The 18,823-nt window shown below is 42.3% G+C and overlaps 1 long non-coding RNA gene across 1 annotated transcript; it reads right to left on the minus strand.

Moving 5' to 3' along the window:
* Window positions 1-5,748: 5,748 nt before the first annotated feature.
* Window positions 5,749-13,910, minus strand: LOC116984235. Its single transcript, XR_004414940.1, has 3 exons — window positions 13,875-13,910; window positions 8,495-8,499; window positions 5,749-5,761 (listed from the first exon to the last, which is right to left on the minus strand). It is a non-coding gene; the product is annotated as an uncharacterized LOC116984235 (long non-coding RNA).
* Between the last annotated feature and the right edge of the window lie 4,913 nt (window positions 13,911-18,823).

Genomic DNA, 18,823 nt, shown 5'->3' on the forward strand with positions numbered 1-18,823 from the left:
AATTTTCAAACTCTGAGTTTTAATTTACCTCATACCGAGAATATTGGTGGGCACCTGCGGTGCTGTGCAGCTCAAGAATTTATCTAATACATAATTTCTGAATAAGACTGTGCATACAGTGAAAATAAATGAACACAATTTACTGAACAGCAGTCAAATATTTAATCAGTTGATGAAGCATACTTGATACGTTCCTCCACAGATAATTAAAGACAAACTTGCATAAAGGCAAGGCAACATTGGCATTACATGTTCTATAAATCTCAGCAAAACAAACAATTTGGCTCCCCTGATGCATATTTCAGTTTGATTTTACCATCTCCATTCTTACTGATATGATTGTGTATCCAATTTCTAGCCAATTTAAAACAAAATATTTTGCAATATTATAAATTGTAACCAGACTTAATCAGTTTCTAATGCAAAGTTGTCCCTGCAAGATGCTGACATTTATTCGGGAATTAGTTATTCAAATACATATTTCAATCTGTTAATAAGCAAAGGAAATGCATTTTATTTTCTATAAGTTTGCATCCTTCTCTACAATATCAGAGTCAGGAAGTCGTGCCCTCTATACCTTCCTGACACGCTCGCTCTGCCAGGATAATATTAGCTATGAGAATCACAATCAAATCCAGTCCTGTCCACTGTCAATATTTTCATATGGTTTCACTGATAGGAGTCACTTGTTTGGTGACTTTTATTTTCTCTCTTCATTAGGATAATAGAGGAAAAGTTTTTATTGTCTATAGACAGAAGTCTTCCTAGTACAGTTGGCTCAAATTTGCATGAGGAAATACATTGCGAGAAGCTCTGGAGTCATAGAGTAATACAGCACGGAAACGGATCCTTGAGCCCAACTCGTCCATGGCAACCAAGAGACCCATCTCATCTAGTCCCATTTGCCTGCATTTGGTCCATATCCCTCTAAACCATTCCTATGTATGCACCAGTCCACGTGTCTTTTAAATGCTGTTAGTGCACCTGCTTAAACTACCTCCTCTGGCAGCTCATTCCAAATACTCACCACCCTCTGAGTGGCAAAGTTGCCCCTCAGGTTCCCATTAAATCTTTCCCCTTGACCTCTTGTCCTTGATTCCGCTACTTTGTGTAAAAGACTCCATGCATTCACCCTATCGATTCCCTTGTGATTTTAAGCACCTCTGTAAGATCACTCCTTAGCTGCTTGCAATCCAAGGCATAAAGTCTGAGCTTGCTCAATCCCTCCACATAGCTAAGGCACTGGTGTCCTGGCAACATTGTCGTAAATCTTCTCTGCACTCTTTCCTGCCGAATGACAATCTTCCTATATTTTATTTTAGGCAAGGTTCATGTTCTGGAAATTTTTGGAACACAAATTTGTAAAGTTCCTCTGCTTTGGTATCTTGAACCAGGGGCATACAGATAGTTCCAAAGAGTCTTAATACCACGCATATTCATGTTACCCTGCGTGTCAAGTAGAATCTCACTTCAAATAACTAGTTTCCTGGAATACCTTTGAAGCATTCTATTGGTACAGCAGATAATGGCTTATTTCCCATTTCCACAACCGATCCCACTCCACCCAACAACACACTCTTTGACAGAAAGTTGTGTATTGAATTCAATTAAATATGAAGTCTTCAGAATTTAAGTAGGTGCCATAAAAAATGTATGGTTTCTGATGGCTTCTTCAACCTGAGCTATTTCTATGCATCGTTTGGTCACATCAAACCAGTCATTATCAAATCACAGCAGCAGGAGCTGGCACGCTGAGAAATTTTATTTTTGTCGTTTTTGCAGGTTTACCCCAATTTGTATAACAATTTGTGCATCGAATATATAGCCTCTATGTGTTCCATGCTGGTTGGCGGAGCCATCATAGCATGAAGGTGAGATTTGTCTAAGAATCGTCTACAGAATTCGTCTACAGAATCTCTTATCCCAAAGATTTAGGGCTAAAGAGGATCATCTTTCAGAAACTTGTAAGTGACTGAATCAGGAGTATCCGTGTCTTATATGCAAGAACATTAAATATTTTGTTGGTTGGATTCCAGTTATTGAGAACAGCCAAGGATCCTTCCACCCCCCTTGCAATAGACATTGTGGAGAGAACCAGACAAAAAGGTGAGAAAGGCCACTGAGGTATCTTCTCAAAAATAATTGTAGATCTCTCAGAGTGATTAGGCGGGATAAACCCGGCCTATCGCCCCATCATGTCCGTGCAACTATTGAGCACCTACTTTTACACGACCTTAACCCATTTCATTCAATAACCCCTCCCCACCCACACCCACACACACACACGCCCACGTTCAGCCAGAAAATTCAACTACTCACCTTCATTATTCAGACACATGTTTTTGGCATGTGGGAGTAAAATGGAGCACTGAAAGAAGATCTATGTGGTCACAGGAAGAGGGTGTAAACAGAACGCAGACAGCAGTCAATGTCAGTGAACTGTCAGCGGTAGAGTTGTTGCCTTAAAGCACTTACATCGCCAGAGACCTTAGTTTGATCCTGGCTACAGGAGCTGTCTATACGGAGTTTGTACATTCTCCCCGTGACCGCATGGATTTTCTCTGAGATCTTCAGCTTCCTCACACACTCCTACAGGTTTGTAGGTTAATTGGCTTGGTATGGATGTAAATTGTCCCTTGTGTGTGTAAGATAGTGTTAATATTACTTGCACTTTATGTGCAAGAGATTAATAAAACTGATTGTATTGTATTGTATGTGCAGGGATTGCTGGTCGGTGCGGACTCGGTGGACCGAAGGGCCTGTTTCTGCATTGTATCCCTAAACTAAACTAACCTAAACTGGGTTGCTAGAGCTGTGAGATTCTTCTAGCCACATCAATATGCCATCCCTCTGCCTTCTTCCAAGCTATGATTCCCCCACTGGAGTCACAAGGCCCTAAAGTTGCCAGCCAGATCCAAAGTTGCCATCTCATAGAGTAACAGAGTGATACAGTGTGGAAACAGGCCCTTCGGCCCAACGTGCCCACACCAGCCAACATATCCCAGCTACACTAGTCCCACCTACCTGTGTTTGGTTCATATCCCTCCAAACCTGTCCTATCCATGTACCTGTCTAACAGTTTCTTAAACATTGGGATAGTCCCTGCCTCAACTACCTCTTCTGGCAACTTGTTCCATACCACCATTTGTGTGAAAAATCTGCATTCTAATTTTGACCTGGTTCCATGTACAGAACTGCCAGAAAGGACAGTACATGGGGAATGAGAGTTATTTTGTAAATCGTAAAGCGCACTAAAATCAAGGATTCGATATTGTCACCTCAAACTTCAGATGTATTGCCTCCGCCCAATAACTTAGGAGACTCATACAAACATAAGAATATACAAAATATGAGCAGCAGTAGGTCATGCCGACCTCTGGGTCGGCTCTGCTACTCAATAAGATATGATGATAACCACAACTCCACGTTCCCACCGACTTCTCAATAATCTTCAACCGCTTTGGTAAATAATTATCTTCTTCCTTCAACTTAAAAATATTCAAAGACGCACAACTCTCTGAGGGAAAACATAACCCTTCATCTCCGTCTTATCTGGTGACTCCTTACTTTTAAACAGTGGCCTGCAGTTCTATCTTCACTAAGTAGAGGATATTTCCCTGTCTAATCCCCTCAGGATCTCGTTTGGTTAATTCCAGTCTTTACTCACTCTTCTAATCACTACCTGGGTATAGTTATCGGTGGTACAACTCATCCATTCAAAGTATCAGTCAAATAAACCTTTTCCAATGCATTTACATCCTCTTTGAATCAGAAAAGCAATGGGGCTTATAGTTTCCAGATGTGGTCTCATAAATGACTAGTATAAATGATATGATAGGTAGACAAATATGCTGGAGAAACTCAGCGGGTGAGGCAGCATCTACAGAGTGAAGGAAATAGGCAACGTTTCTGGCCGAAACCCTTATATGACCTCCATATCTATGTCTTCAATTTCCCCTGGCATTAAATTAAACATTTTGTTTGTTTTCCTAATTATTTTCTGGAACTGAATTCCAGACTTTTGCAAATGATGCCAAGATGCCTCTGCATCTCAGTCAAAGAACACAAAAACAGGCCCTTCAGCCCAACTTACCCATGCCGACCAAGGTGCCCCATCTACACGCATCCCACCTGCCTCTGTTTGGCCTATATCCCGCTAAACCTTTCTTAGAGTAAATAATTTGTCAACGTGGATAATTTCACATTTTCCTACATTAGATTCCATCTGCTAGATCTTTGTCTACAGTTAATCTATCCATATTTCTTTGGAGCCTTCCAAGCTTACTTTCCTACCTTTAATTGTGTCATCTGGACATTCAACAACTATGCTTTTGGTGCCTTTGTTCAAGTTCTTTCTATAAATTGTAAAATACCAGTAAGGTAGAACTATCCTTACAACATGCCAATCAATCAGCCCCACTCTCCAATTCTATGAGCCAGTCATCCTGCTATGCATGCTAAAATTATACCTCTAACATCTTGAACTTTTATTTTCTGCGATAATCTTTGGTAGTCAACTTAATCGAACACCTTGTAGAAATGTAACGAAGGGTCACCTGTCCATGTTCTCAAGAGATGCTGCCTGAGCTGCTGAGTTAGTCCAGCATTTTGTATCCTAGAAATCTAAATATAGTCTATCAAAAAATTCCTCTTCATCCATAACACATTTAAATTCTTCACATGTAACTTCAGGTATCCCCGGCATTCCCTCTCTCTCTATCCCTCCCCCACCCATCACACTAGCTTTGCATTTTCATCGAACAAACAGCTTACAAAGGCCTGTTTCCTTTATCATCTTTACTTTTTTTGCATATCTTTCATTCATTGTTCTTTAGCTCTCCATGCCATTGCCTATATCTCTCATTTCCCTTATCCCTAACCAGTCTGAAGAATGGTCTCGACCCGAAACATCACCCATTCCATCTCTCTAGAGATGCTGCCTGTCCTGCTGAGTTACGCCAGCTTTTGAGGTCTAACTTTTTCAATAAATCGATTAAGCAGGAGGTCAAGTTAAAGCTGAGGTGGCAGAATGGACCAAAATATTACCCCTGTTAATTGCAAAAACCTCAGTTTGATTCCAGGACAATCTAATGGGATAAAAGCCCTGAATCATTGCTGGTTATTTGTGTACACTGTTAAATAGAATATAGAACTTAGAACAGCACACCACTAGATCAGGCCATTCGTCCCACAATGTCTGTGCCGAACATGATGCCAAGTCCTACCTACCTGCACATAATCCACATATCCCTCCATTCCCTGCAGACCCATGTGCCAATCTAAAAATATCTTAACTACCATTATGCTAGCTGCCTCAACCACCAACCCCAACAGCACATTCCAGGCATTCACCGACCGTGTAAAAACGTTGCCATACACATCTTCTTTAAACTTTGTCCCTCTCACCTTAAAGCTATGCCCTCTAGTATTTGATTTATCCCTCCTGGGAAAAATGTTTTGACTGTCTACCCTAACCACCCCTCTCATCATTTTATGTACAATCTTGCTTAATCCAACATCTGTACCAGAACACAAAAAATACAAAGCACCAAATTTAGTCTTGTTCACAATTGAATGGTGGCCTCATTCTGAGATACTCATAAAACTATTAGATGTAGTTACATAACACAATACAGCACAGAAATAAGCCATTAGGTGCACCATGGCGCAGAGGTAGAGTTGCTGCCTTACAGCGCTGACACTGCCAGAGACCTGTGTTCGATCCCGACTACGGGTGCTGTCTGTACGGAGTTTGAACGTTCTCCCCGTGACCGCGTGGGTTGTCTCTGAGATCATCGGTTTCCTCCCACACTCCAAAGACGTACAGGTTTGTAAGTTAATTGGCTTGGTATGTGTATAAATTGTCCCTAGTGTGTGTAGGATAGCATTAGTGTGCGGGGATCGCTGGTCGGCGTGGACCCGGTGGGCCGAAGGGCCTGTTTCCATTCTGTTTCTCTAAACTAAACCAAACCAAACCAAGCTAGAATCAGCCCTTATGCCTTATAAAGTAGGAAGAGCAGAATAAATATATATCATGACCAAAAATAATATTTTATTCACCACATTCAAATAGTACGACTTTTCTTCAATTTTTTCCCCTCAAATTATTTAATATTTGACTGTTTACAATTTTCAAATAACATCAATATGCAGCTTTCAAATTATAATACCATATTCAAACTGAGCCTCATTTTAAGTAACTAATTAATATTTTTCAAAGATTTCATGTCATGAATCATTAATGATGGGTGATTGTTAGGTACCAATGTACACCCAACACTGATGATTCAAAGTAAATACGGACCTTGATTAAAGATCCTATTGATCAGAGTAATAAGTGTTTTTGGCAGTGTTCATTGTGAGGATTATTTTAGTGTAAAGCCAGTTGTGCATCACAATCCAGTGTTGCCTCACCATTAGTAATTGAGTTGTGAGGAAAATGAATAATCAACATCAGCTGCATGAAGATTAGATCCATGCTTTTGCAGAATGCATTTGCTGGGCTGGAAATTCCAGTCCTTCTATGTATATGTATAAACTATAAATGTATAAATGTGGTATGGTGGCGCAGCGGTAGAGTTGCAGCCTTACAGCGCCAGACATCCAGGTTCAATCCTGACTACAGGTGCTGTCTGTATGGAGTTTGTACGTTCTCCCTGTGACCTGCATGGGTTTTCTCCGGGTGCTCTGGTTTCCTCCCACACTCCAAAGAGGTGCAGGTTTGCAGGCTTCAATAAATTGTCCCTAGTGTGTACAATAGAACTAATGTACGGGGTGATCACTGGTCGGTGTGGACTCGGTGGGTCGAAGGGCCTGTTTCCACGCTATATCTCTAAACTAAATTAAACTAGTTATTTCCTAACGATAGGCCACTTTCTGAATCGAATCTTTTATGAGATTTATTTATTTGATTAAGCAATCCATTATGCATGCTAAACTCCAATTTATTTGTATGAATATTTATTTTTAAACATTTTGTGGGAGAGGTAAAAGGATGCAAAATAGAGAGATAGCCAGGCAGCTGGATTCATTATTATAGTTATCTTTTAAATGGTAAATATAATACATTTAGAGAATAAACAGATTACCTAGCTTCATTCCCAGAGCTATAGCGGCTCTGAACCGGCCCTGCTGAGTGCCCCCCATCCCCCCTGGACTGTCTCCCTCGGATGGTCACGTCGCACAGATGCATCTTCACATTGTGTTTTTGATTTTTTGTTTTTCGACTGAATTCTGTTTTTAATTTGTGTTTCTGTGATGTCTTTATTATATATTTTATTCTGATTATATGTTTATATTCCTGTTAATCTATGTAAGGTGTCCTTGAGATGTCTGAAAGCGCCCAATAAATAAAATGTATTATTATTATTATTATTATTATTATTATTATTATTATTATATGCACTTTAGTCTGTTGAACAGTTTTGACTGTTTTACTGTTCTTTTTACAATCCATGTTATCGGGATATCAATGCCTAAATCCAAATTTTAATTAGTTATTTATGTTATGACATCGGTTGGAAGCTGCATACCAAATCTCGTTGCGCTTATGTGCAATGACAATAATAGATATTATTATTATTATTATTAGATGGGAGGTGAATAGGAAAGGCATGAGGTGGTCGAACTTGGGAGGTGAGGATTGCTTTGTGGGTAAACATAGAAATATAGAAAAAGGTGCAGGAGTAGGCCATTCGAGCCTGCACCGCCATTCAATATGATCATGGCTGATCATCCAAAATCAGTACCCCGTTCCTGCTTTTTCCCCCATATCCCTTGATTCCATTAGCCCTAAGAGCTAAATCTAAACTCTCTTTTGAAAACATCCAGTGAATTGGCCTCCACTGCCTTCTGTGGCGGAGAATTCCACAGATTCACAATTCTCTCAGTGAAAAATGTCTTCCTCATCTCAGTCCTAAATGGCCTGCCCCTTATTTGTAAACTGTGACCCCTGATTCTGGACTCCCCCAACATCAGGAATATTTTTTCTGTCCAATCCCTTAAGAATTTTATATGTTTTGATAAGATCCCCATCATCCTTCAAAATTCCAGTGAATACAAGCCCAGACGACCCATTCTTTCATCATACAGTATGTCAGTCTCGCCATCCCGGGAGTCAACCTGGTGAACCTATGCTGTACTCCCTCAATAGCAAGAATGTCCTTCCTGAAATGTGGAGATCAAAACTGTACAGAATACTCCAGGTGTGGTCTCACCGGGGCAATGTACAACTGCAGTAGGACCTCCTTGCTCCTAAACTCAAATCCTCTCGCTATGAAGGCCAACATGCCATTTGCTTTCTTCACTGTCTGCTGTACCTGCAGGCTGACTTTCAGTGACTGATGTACAAGGATACCCAGGTCTCGTTGCACCTCCCCTTTTCCTAAACTGACACCATTCAGATAATAATGTGCCTTCCTTTTCTTGCCACCAAAGTGGATAACCTAACATTTGTTCACATTAAACTGCATCTGCCATGCATCTGCCCACTCACCCAACCTGTCCAAGTCACCCTGCAGCATCATAGCATCCTCCTCACAGTTCACACTACCACAGCAGCTTTGTGTCATCTGCAAACTTGGAGATGTTACATTTAATTCCTTTGTTTAAATCATTGATATATATTGTAAATAACTGGGGTCCCAGCACCGAGCCTTGCGGCACCCCACTACAGTCATTGAAATGTATTTGGAATCTTTCCGGCCACATTTGGGTGGACAGGTATTTTATGTCCTGTAAAAAGTAAGATGAAATAAGGAGAAGATACATATCACACAATCTCTAAAGCCACCTCTTTCAGAACCCTAGGGTGCAGTCCATCCGGCCCAGGTGACTTATCCACCTTCAGCCCTTTCAGCTTCTCACTAGTAGTAGCCACTCCACTAACTTCCACCCCTGATCCTCTGGAATTTCAGGCACATTGCTGGTGTCTTCCAATCTGCTAAAAAAGTTATTTCATTCCTTTACCATTTTTTAATTTCCCATTATCACTTCTCCTGCATCATTTTCCAGTCGTCCAATGTCTACTCTTGCCTCTTTCTTACTCTTTACATAACTGAAGAAACTCTTGCTATCCACCTTTATATTATTGGCTAGCTAACCTTCGTATTTCATCTTTTCTCCCTTTATTGCCTTTTTAATTATCTTCTGTTGTTCTTTAAAAGCTTCCCAATCCTCTGGCTTCCCACTAATCTTTGCAATGTTATACACCTTCTCAGTTAGTTCTATGCTGTCTTTGACTTCCCTTGTCTCCTCACTCTGAAAAGATCCTGCATCTTCCGAATTATTCCCGGAAGTTCTGTCTGAGTTCCTCAATCAACCAGCATTTACTGCAGGTGTGGTCACCAGCATTCACCAAGGGGTCCACCAGCTGCCACATCATGCAGCTGCAGCACATTGCATGATCCTGCATGTCTCCTTTGTGTATCACTCACTTCTTTATACTTCCTACTTGCTGCGGCTCTGGGTCTGACAGGTCCGCTCCTCTCTCCTCACCCCTTCTCGCTGAAGCCTCTGGATCCAAAGCCTCAAGATACACTTTTCCTCCACACAGTACCTCACCTCAACACAGCCGCCCCCAACAAGTTGTTCCACTATTTACTACAAACACTCTCTAGCTTAGCCTATCGAATGCCAGCTTCATGCTATAATGTCCTGCCTCCACAATTAGCAACACTGCAAGAGCCACTCCGCAACTTCTTCACGACAATTATTTTAAACCTTTTTCTTTTAAAAAGCAGAGATTCTTACTTGTGACAAGATGCCTCTTCTCACTCTGCCTTCAGTTTTTGCAGCAGAAACCATTCCAATGAAGTTCTTGCTTCTTGGTAGTGCCGTGCAAAGGCTGTTGAGATTACAAAAGGGCCTGTCCCACCTTCACGACCTAATTCACGACCTCTGCCGAGTTTGCCCTTGACTCATACTCGCAGTATGGCCGTCACAAGGTCGTAGGAGAACGTAGGTAGGTCGTGATGCTAGTCGTAGGTACTCGTGGCATCAAGTGGGTCGGGGAGCTTTTCTAGCCTGATGAAAAATGTCCACGAGTAAAAAAGGTCATGAATTAGGTCGTGAAATGTGCGAAGCCGTTAGATATGCGAGGCCTTCAAAAAAATGGTCACATGTTAACCTGCCTCTCAGCACCTGCTTACTGGTAGTTCTTTATCCTGGTGCTGAAGAATTCTCAGCTTGTCGTACTTGTGACAAGCGCTTCTGTTCCTTTCATTAATCTTTGTCCTCCTTGCTCACTGCAATAACCGGATCGATATGTCAAACCACGGATTGTAATAAAATAAATCACACTTTCCACTTCCGAAGTAGTAGCAAATATGTTGCAGTGACACACAAAATATGAATGATAACATTGCAGGAGATAAATACATGGAAATAAATTAACAATGTAAAATACAGTGGGAAAGTTATGAAATGAATGTAATATCAAAATAAATATATATTCTTCATCTTAATAAACCATTTCAGCAAGAAGTCCTTGATTTAAATAAATAATCAATTATGGATTTTAACTCGAGCAAATATGAGGTGTTTCACTTTGGGAGGTTAAATATAAGGAGAGAGTATGCAGTTAATGGCAAGACCTTTAACAGAAGGATGTGCAGAGGGATCTTGGAGCCCAAGTTGATAGCGCACTATAGGTGGCAGCATAAGTAGATAGCGGTGAAGAAACAATATGGTATGCTTGCCTTCATTGCTAGGGGCATTGAATATATGTCAGGAAGTCCTGATGCAGCTCTAACTTTGGTGAGGCTACGTCCAGAGAATTGTGTACAGTCCAATTCGCCCCATTGCAGGGAAGATGCGGGGACTTGGGAGAGTTGTGCAGAGGAGGTTTACCAGAATGCTGCCTTGATTAGGGGATTTCAGCTACAGGGAGAGGTAGGATAGACTTGGATTTTCTCTGGAACGTCGGAGGTTGAGGGGAGACTTGATGGAAGCATGTAAAATTATGAGAGATACAGATAGCGTCCACAGTCAGAACCTTTTTCCCAGGGTGGAAATATCCAACACTAGAGGGCATAGGTATAAGGTGAGAGGGGAAAGTTTAATGGAGATATGCGGGATACGTTTTTACACAGGTGGGGCCTGGAATGCATTGTTGGGGTGATGGTGGAGGCAGCTACAATAGTGGCATTTAAGAGGCTTTTAGATAGGCACATGGAAGTGCAGGGAATAGAGCGATACCGATCATGTACAGGTAGCTGAGATCAGTTTAACTTGGCATCATTGTGGGCCGAAGGACCCATTCCTATGCTGTACTGTTCTATGTTCTCGTCTTTGCAATGTAAAATTACAGCCGCATAATATGAAATTGGGTGACATATGTCTCAGTTTTCATTGATGGATCTACATGGAGAGTGGTAGCAGCTTCAAATTCCTGGGCGTCGACACCTTGGTTGACCCTGATGTCCTGTGTCCAGCACATAGATGAAGTATCCAACACACAGTTAGAAATTGGTGGGTAGGATGTGGGCATTACAGAGACATGGCTGCAAGATCAGAGCTGGGAGCTGAATATCCAAGGATACACGTCCTATCGGAAAGACAGACAGTTGGGCAGAGGGGGTAGGGTAGCCCTGCTGCTAAGTGATAATGTGGAATAAAAAAGTGGTAAAGGTATTGAATAACTTTTTTAGCAGAGTGGAAGACACCAGCAACATGCTTGAAATTCAAGAGAGTCAGGGGGTGGAAGTTAGTGGAGTGGCTATTACTAGGGAGAAGGTGCTTGGGAAGCTGAAAAGGCTGAAGGTGGATAAGTCACCTGGTCTGGATGGACTGTACGTTAGGGTTCTGAAAGAGGAGGGTTTAGAGATTGTGGAGGAATTGATAGGGATATTTCAAGAATTATTAGCCAGAAGCGGTTCCAGACGAATGGAAAATTGTCAATATTACCCCGCTGTTCAAGAAGGGAGCAAAGGAGAATCGTGGGAACTATAGGCCGGGTAGCCTGACTTCGGTGGTTGGTAAGATTTTAGACCATTACAAAGGATGAGGTTGTACTTAGAAGTTCATGATAAAATTGGCCAAAAGTCAGAATGGTTTTGTGAAGGGGAAATCTTGCCTGACGAACCTGCTGGAATTCTTTGAAGAGGTAAATAGCAGGACAGACAGAGGAGAGTGAGTAAATGTTGTTTATCTAGATTTACAGAATGCCTTTGATAAAGTGCCACACGGGAGGCTGTTAAGGTAGATGAGAGCCCATGGTATCAAAGGGCAGATACTAGCATGTGTAGCAGGTTGGCTGGATGGCAGAAGACAAAGAGTGGCAATAAAGGGGGCTTTTTCTGGTTGGCAGCCAGTGACTAGCGGAGTTCCGCATGGGTTGGTGCTGGGGCCGCTACTCTTCACATTGTATATTAATGATTTGGATGAGGGGTTTGAAGGCTCTGTGGCCAAGTTTGCAGATGATACGAAAATAGGTGGAAGGGCAGTCAGCGCAGAGAAAACAGGGACTCTGCAGAAGGGGTAACATGAGGGGGAACTTCTTTACTCAGAGAGTGGTAGCTGTGCGGAATGAGCTTCCAGTGGAAGTAGTGGAGGCAGGTTCGATTTTATCATTTAAAAATAAATTGGATAGGTATATGGATGGGAAAGGAATGGAGGGTTATGGGCTGAGTGCAGGTAGATGGGACTAGGTGAGAGTAAAGGGCCTGTCCCACCAGCATGCGATTGCATGCGTCTAGCGCAACCAAACGTGGTGGCTTAAGGCGTACGGCCTCACGGGGCTAGTCCCACTTCCAACTGCGAAGCCGTCTGGAGTTGTGCAGGGCTGGTCCCGACATCATACTCACCAATCAGCTGAGCAGGAGGCGGGCCGACAGAATTTGGACGTCGCATGGCGTCGGGCGGTTACGTCATCACGCAACGGCACGCTGGGCGGTGACGTCATCGCGCAATGCCATGCGCTCGGCGTACTCCATCAAGATGCTGCGTACGGCGTCAAGACGCTGCGTACCGCATCGAGATGCTGCGTACGCCCATCGAGGCGCTGTGTACGGCCTCAATGCGGCTGCGGGCCGACAGGCCGTTGTCGCGCGGAATTTTTGGACTGTCAGTTTTTCGGAGCCCCGCGCGATGTCGGGACCAGCCCCGCACAACTCCATACGGCTCCGGTGATCGAAGTGGGACTGGCCCCGCGAGGCCTTACGGCTCAAGCGACCACGTTAGGTCGCTCTAGCCGCATGCAGTCACATGCTCGTGGGCCAGGCCCTTTGGTGTTCGGCACGGACTAGAAGGGCCGAGATGGCCTGTTTCTGTGCTGTAATTGTTATATGGTTATATGGTTATAAGGACTTGGACAGGTTGGGAGAGTGGGCAGAGAAGTGGCAGATGGAATATAGTGTTGTCATGCATTTTGGTTATTGGAATAAAGGCATAGACTATTTTCTAAATGTGGGGAGCATCCAGAAATCGGAGTGCAGAGGGACTTGGGAGTGCTGGTGCAGGATTCCAAAAAGTTAATTTGCAAGTTGAATCGGTAGAAATGAAGCATTTCTTTCATGAATGCATTTATTTCATTGTGCTTAAGCAAAGCAAGAATTTCATTGTCCTATACAGGGACACATGACAATAAACTAACTTGAACTTGAACTATTTCAAGAGGATTAGAACACAAAAACAGGGATGTTATGCTGAGCCCGCATTTGGAGTATTGTGAGCAATTTTGGACACCAGATCTGAGGAAGGATGTGCTGGCTCTGTGGAGAAGATGATAATAAGTTATAAAAACAGTGAAACCTAGGGTCTCGACCCTAAACATCACCTATTCCTTCTCTCCAGAGATGCTGCCTGGCCCGCTGAGTTACTCCAGCATTTTGTGTCTATCTTCGGTGTGAACCAGCATCTGCCATTCCTTCCTACACACTTGGTGAATTCTGCTTCACAATGATAGGAAGAGCTGACATAAAGCGACATCACGATGTACACTGGTTTTGAACAAAGTTTTCCACCTTATAGCCAGGAAGTAACAATCTGCAATCTATTGATCATTATTTATCTTATCCTGATCTCACCAGTGTGAGTTTTCATGAGCCTCTCAGGGAACTGATAGGAGTGCACATTTGCCCAATGTCACGTCTGTGTCCACATGCTCAGCATTTCCCCTGAATTTTGGCCCCTCATGCCTGAATACCTCATGGTCATGTCACATTGGTTCTGTCCCAATACTGAACAAATACACACATCAATACCTAAATAGTAAAAAAACAATAATTGTCTGTACAAAAGGTGGCATGGTGGCACAGCGTTAGAGTTGCTGCCTTACAGAGCTATTGACCCGGGATTGATCCTGACCATGGGTGCTTGTCTGTACGGAGTTTGTACGTTCTTCCTGTGAGCACCTGGGATTTCTACGAGATCTTTTGTTTCCTCCCACATATCAGAGACGTACAGCTTTCTAGGTTAATTGGCTTGTAAAATTGTCCCTAGTGTGTGTAGGATAGTGTTAATGTGCGGGGATTGCTGGACGGTGTGGACTCGGTGGGCCGAAGAGCCTGTTTCCGCGCAGTATCTCTAAATTAAACTAAACTAAAGTAAATTAAATACCATGAAAAGTTTGTAGGAGTACATGTATCAAGTGACAGCATTCTGTGTAAAAGTTAACTGCTGATCTAGTAGGTTGTAGATTTAACTTACACAGTTTAACCTTGTCATCATGTTGATAACTTACAGTAAAAAGACTTGGACTAATGTTCATTAAGTCGAGAGGTGTCCACACAGTTCTTGCAGTCATTTGTAGAGCAGTTTACTATCATTGAGTGTCTGATTTAGCATGTTGCTGTCTATGAGGGATGGTCCCTATAACTCACACAGGGAAAAGTATTGACTTCATCCATTTCACCACTGGCTTCCATCTGGCACTCAAATTCACCTGGACCATCTCCGACATCTCCCTACCCTTTCTTGACCTCACTATTTCCATCGCAGGTAACAGACTACTGACCAACATCTACTACAAGCCCACTGACTCCCATGGCTATCTGGACTACACTTCTTCCCACACTGCTTCCTGTAAGGACTCTATCCCTTACTCCCAATTCCTCCGTCTACACCACATCTGCACCCAGGATGAGGTGTTCCACACCAGTGCATCGGAGATGTCCTCATTCTTTAGGGAACGGGGGTTCCTCTCTTCGGCTATAGATGAGGCTCTCACCGTGGTCTCTTCTATATCCCATAGCTCCGCTCTCACTCCCCATCCCCCCACTCGTAACAAGTCAGAGTCCCCCTTGTCCTCACCTTCCACCCCACCAGCCGTCACATACAACAGATAATCCTCTGATATTTTCACCACCTCCAATTGGGATCCCACCACTGCCCACATCTTCGCATCTCCTCCCCTGTCTGCTTCCTGCAGAGACCGCTTCCTCCGTAACTCCCTGGTCAATTTGTCCCTTCCCACCCAAACCACCCCTCCCCTGATACTTTCCCTTGCAACCGCAGGAAATGCTTTACCCCCCCACCCCCCTCGACTCCATCCAAGGACCCAGGCAGTCTTTCCTGGTGAGGCAGAGGTTCACCTGCACCTCCTCCAACCTCATCTATTGCAGCCGCTGCTCTGGGTGTCAACTGATCTACATCAGTGAGACCAAGCCCAGGCTTGGCAATCGCTTCGCCCAACACCTCCGCACAGTTCGCATTTACAAACCCGATGTCCCGGTGGTTCAGCACTTCAACTCCCCCCCATTCCGTATCTGACCTTTTTGTCCTGGGCCTCCTTCATGGCCAGAGTGAGTCCCACCACAAATTGGTGGAGCAGCACTTCATATTTTGCTTAGGTAGTTTACACTCCAGCTGTATGAACATTGACTTCCAATTTCAGGTAGTCCTTACTTTCTCCCTCCTTCCCCTCCCCTTCCCAGCTCTCCCACAGTCCACTGTCTCCGCCTCTTCCTTTCTTCTTCCTGCCGCCCCCCCCCCCCCCACCCCCACATCAGTCTGAAGAAGGGTCTCCACCTGAAACGTCACCTATTTCTTCGCTCCATAGATGCTGCCTTACCCGCTGAATTTCTCCAGCATTTTTGTCTACCAGGGAAAAGTAAGATTTGTTGTTCTGGTATGCAGGGGGGAAAGTTATTGGTTATTAGAGTTAAGTGCCTCTGTTCTACAGCATTTCAATACATTCAGAGACAGAGAGAAAAAGTAAAGAGAAATATATAAATTATTGTATATTTTTTAAAGTAATTTAATGCCAAAGGAATGAGACTTCACACATGTAAAATTAAAATTTCAGACTCAGAGATATTGTTTGGCAGCATTTCTCATTTATCACACCATTGAAAACTCACTTGTCCTTGAATGCACCAGTGTTAACCCTTCCTGATATAGTTAGTAAGGTTTCATACTATACCTTTGGCAGACACCAAGTTACTGATGAGCCATGGTTACAGTGCAGCGAATGGAGCAGATAACTCAAACAGCAGCTTCAGTATTTCAATCATTTAATATCACGTACATGTTGCAGAAGTCATTCCATAATAACAGCAAGCATGTAAAATTATAAATGTAACATAAAATACAGATGTCTTTCTTTAATATTTCTATAAAGCTACTTTCATTAACTACGCAGTGAATTCAATTGATATTTCTATAGTCATTGACAATGATTGTTAAAAACAAATTCTGGAAGATATCAGAGAGGTGGAAAAACAAAGAATTGCAGATGTTGGTTTACAAAAAAATACAAAGTGCTGGAGTAACTCAGAAGGTTCTCGACCCGAAGCGTCGTGCATTCCTTCTATCCAGAGATGCTGCCTGTCCTGTTGTTACTCCAATATTTTGTGTCTATCTCAGGTGATGTTTCAGGTCAGGATTGTTCTTCAGTCCCCACCTGAAATGTCACCATTAGAATATATGTGTTGTTTTTATGCAAGAGCATCGATCAGTTCTGCTTATTCACCTCAAAGACAAAGTAAGTTATAATTTGGCTGCACAGTACCTATGCCAATAGGCCTGACAATGCAGGTTGAGTAAATGAAGGGAGAAGAGGAAAAAAACTGGCTGTGCATTTTATCTCTTTCATTCCTTTGAAAGTCTCCAACATTCATTTAAGTACCAGCTTTACAAAATTGTGTATGGAAACCAAGATACCCTGGAAACTGAATTAAAATGGAACAAATAGCATCAATTAACTTGTAAAAAGAAAATTAAGCAGCCCATCGACAGAAGTAAGGAGAGTTGGTCAAAAAATAATGTTCACTGTCACAAATAAAGAACATTCACTTGACTCCCACTTTAAAGAAATGTCCACGTCCCGAGTTCCACATAGGATCTCTTATCTAATAAAGGTAAATAGCTCAACAAAGAAAACCATGAATAAATAAAAACTGGGGGCACATGAGGGGGTAAATATTTCACACTGGAAGAAATGCCCCTGCAGTTACTTTCCCATTGAAGCTGCATACAAACTCAGTGGTTCAGATATATCAATTATTAATATCATTTTGCATATTGATATTGCATGATGCAGACCAGTTTTAGATAAATTATGCCTTATCCTGACAGTCACCAGTGAGGCAAGAGAACAGTTTTTTTAAGACTGGGTTTGCGCAAGGTGCCAAATCTGAAGTGGGAAAGTGTACTGACTAAAACGCCATTGTTTCGACTGTGTCTTTTAGCAGAATAATGCTGTTCATTAACATCTGGGCATTGGCTTTCAGCGCACAAACCACACCTGCTATTCAATGTTCAACAGTTTATTTTTCTTCTCTTTTTGAACAAACTATCCATAATGGTTATAATTAATTGATGTTTTATGATCAATTAGTATCTCCAAGCACGTGTAGTTATTTAGTTAATCTCAGATTCTCCATCTGTTCATGGGATAGCATTGACATGAGTAAAGCTGTTTGCTGAACAACGTGTGATTTGGTTGTATTTTCTCATCACAAACTTGTATCATCTGTAAACTTGTTTCTGTTTTATTCACCATTCATCAGTAAACATGAGTTCTTGTAAAGTAATCAGTAGATGCATCCTATTGGCCGTTAGTGTATCAAAGAGTGCCCTTCAAGGCACAACAAGTTCTAACAAGTTTTTTTTATTACCGTTAGCTGTTACCGAATTAGTCAAAATGAAGCAAGATGAAATGGAATAAGAAATGCGTGGCTGGAAGAGCCATCGGCATAGTATTCTCCCTTTCCTTTGAAAAACTTACAGTGTGCCTTTGATGTGATAAAAAAATATAAATTGTTTAAAAATATCATGTCTAAGAGAAAACCTTAAAATAACATGGAGTTAAGTCATTCAAGAATGGCATTTAAATAGGGCTAAGGCCCAAGACCTTCCATTCCTGTAGTACTTCAGCACAAAATTATACATAAAACATATTTCAGAATGATCAATAGAATAAGAATAAAAAAGGTCTTTATACACACCAATTCACTTTATGAAAGGAAACATTAATCTCAGAGACTGAAATTAAAAGATACATTAATGTTCACTGTTGGCGAGAACGTTTAAATCTTTATAAGCTAACTTGTTTCCTTAGCCTTTAACTAAGATAATACGCACAAACCCTCACACCGACACTCCACCCACTAAGGGTGAGTTTCATTCCAAGAAAATGTTTCCCCGTAACGCTAAGTTGTTTCATCTGCACATGTGTTAAGAAACACGAGTTGACAAAATGTATAAATTATGTTCATTTATTTACTTTTCTCATATAAACAGGCGGCACAGTGGCGCAGCATTAGAGTTGCTGCCTCACTGCGCCAGAGACCCAGGTTCCACCCTTAATACGGATGCCGTCTTTGTACGTTCTCCTTTGACTGCATGGGTTTTCTCTGTGTGCTCTGGTTTCCCCCCACACTCC

The sequence above is a fragment of the Amblyraja radiata genome, chromosome 19 (genome assembly GCF_010909765.2).
Source record: "Amblyraja radiata isolate CabotCenter1 chromosome 19, sAmbRad1.1.pri, whole genome shotgun sequence".
Lineage (NCBI taxonomy): Eukaryota > Metazoa > Chordata > Chondrichthyes > Rajiformes > Rajidae > Amblyraja > Amblyraja radiata.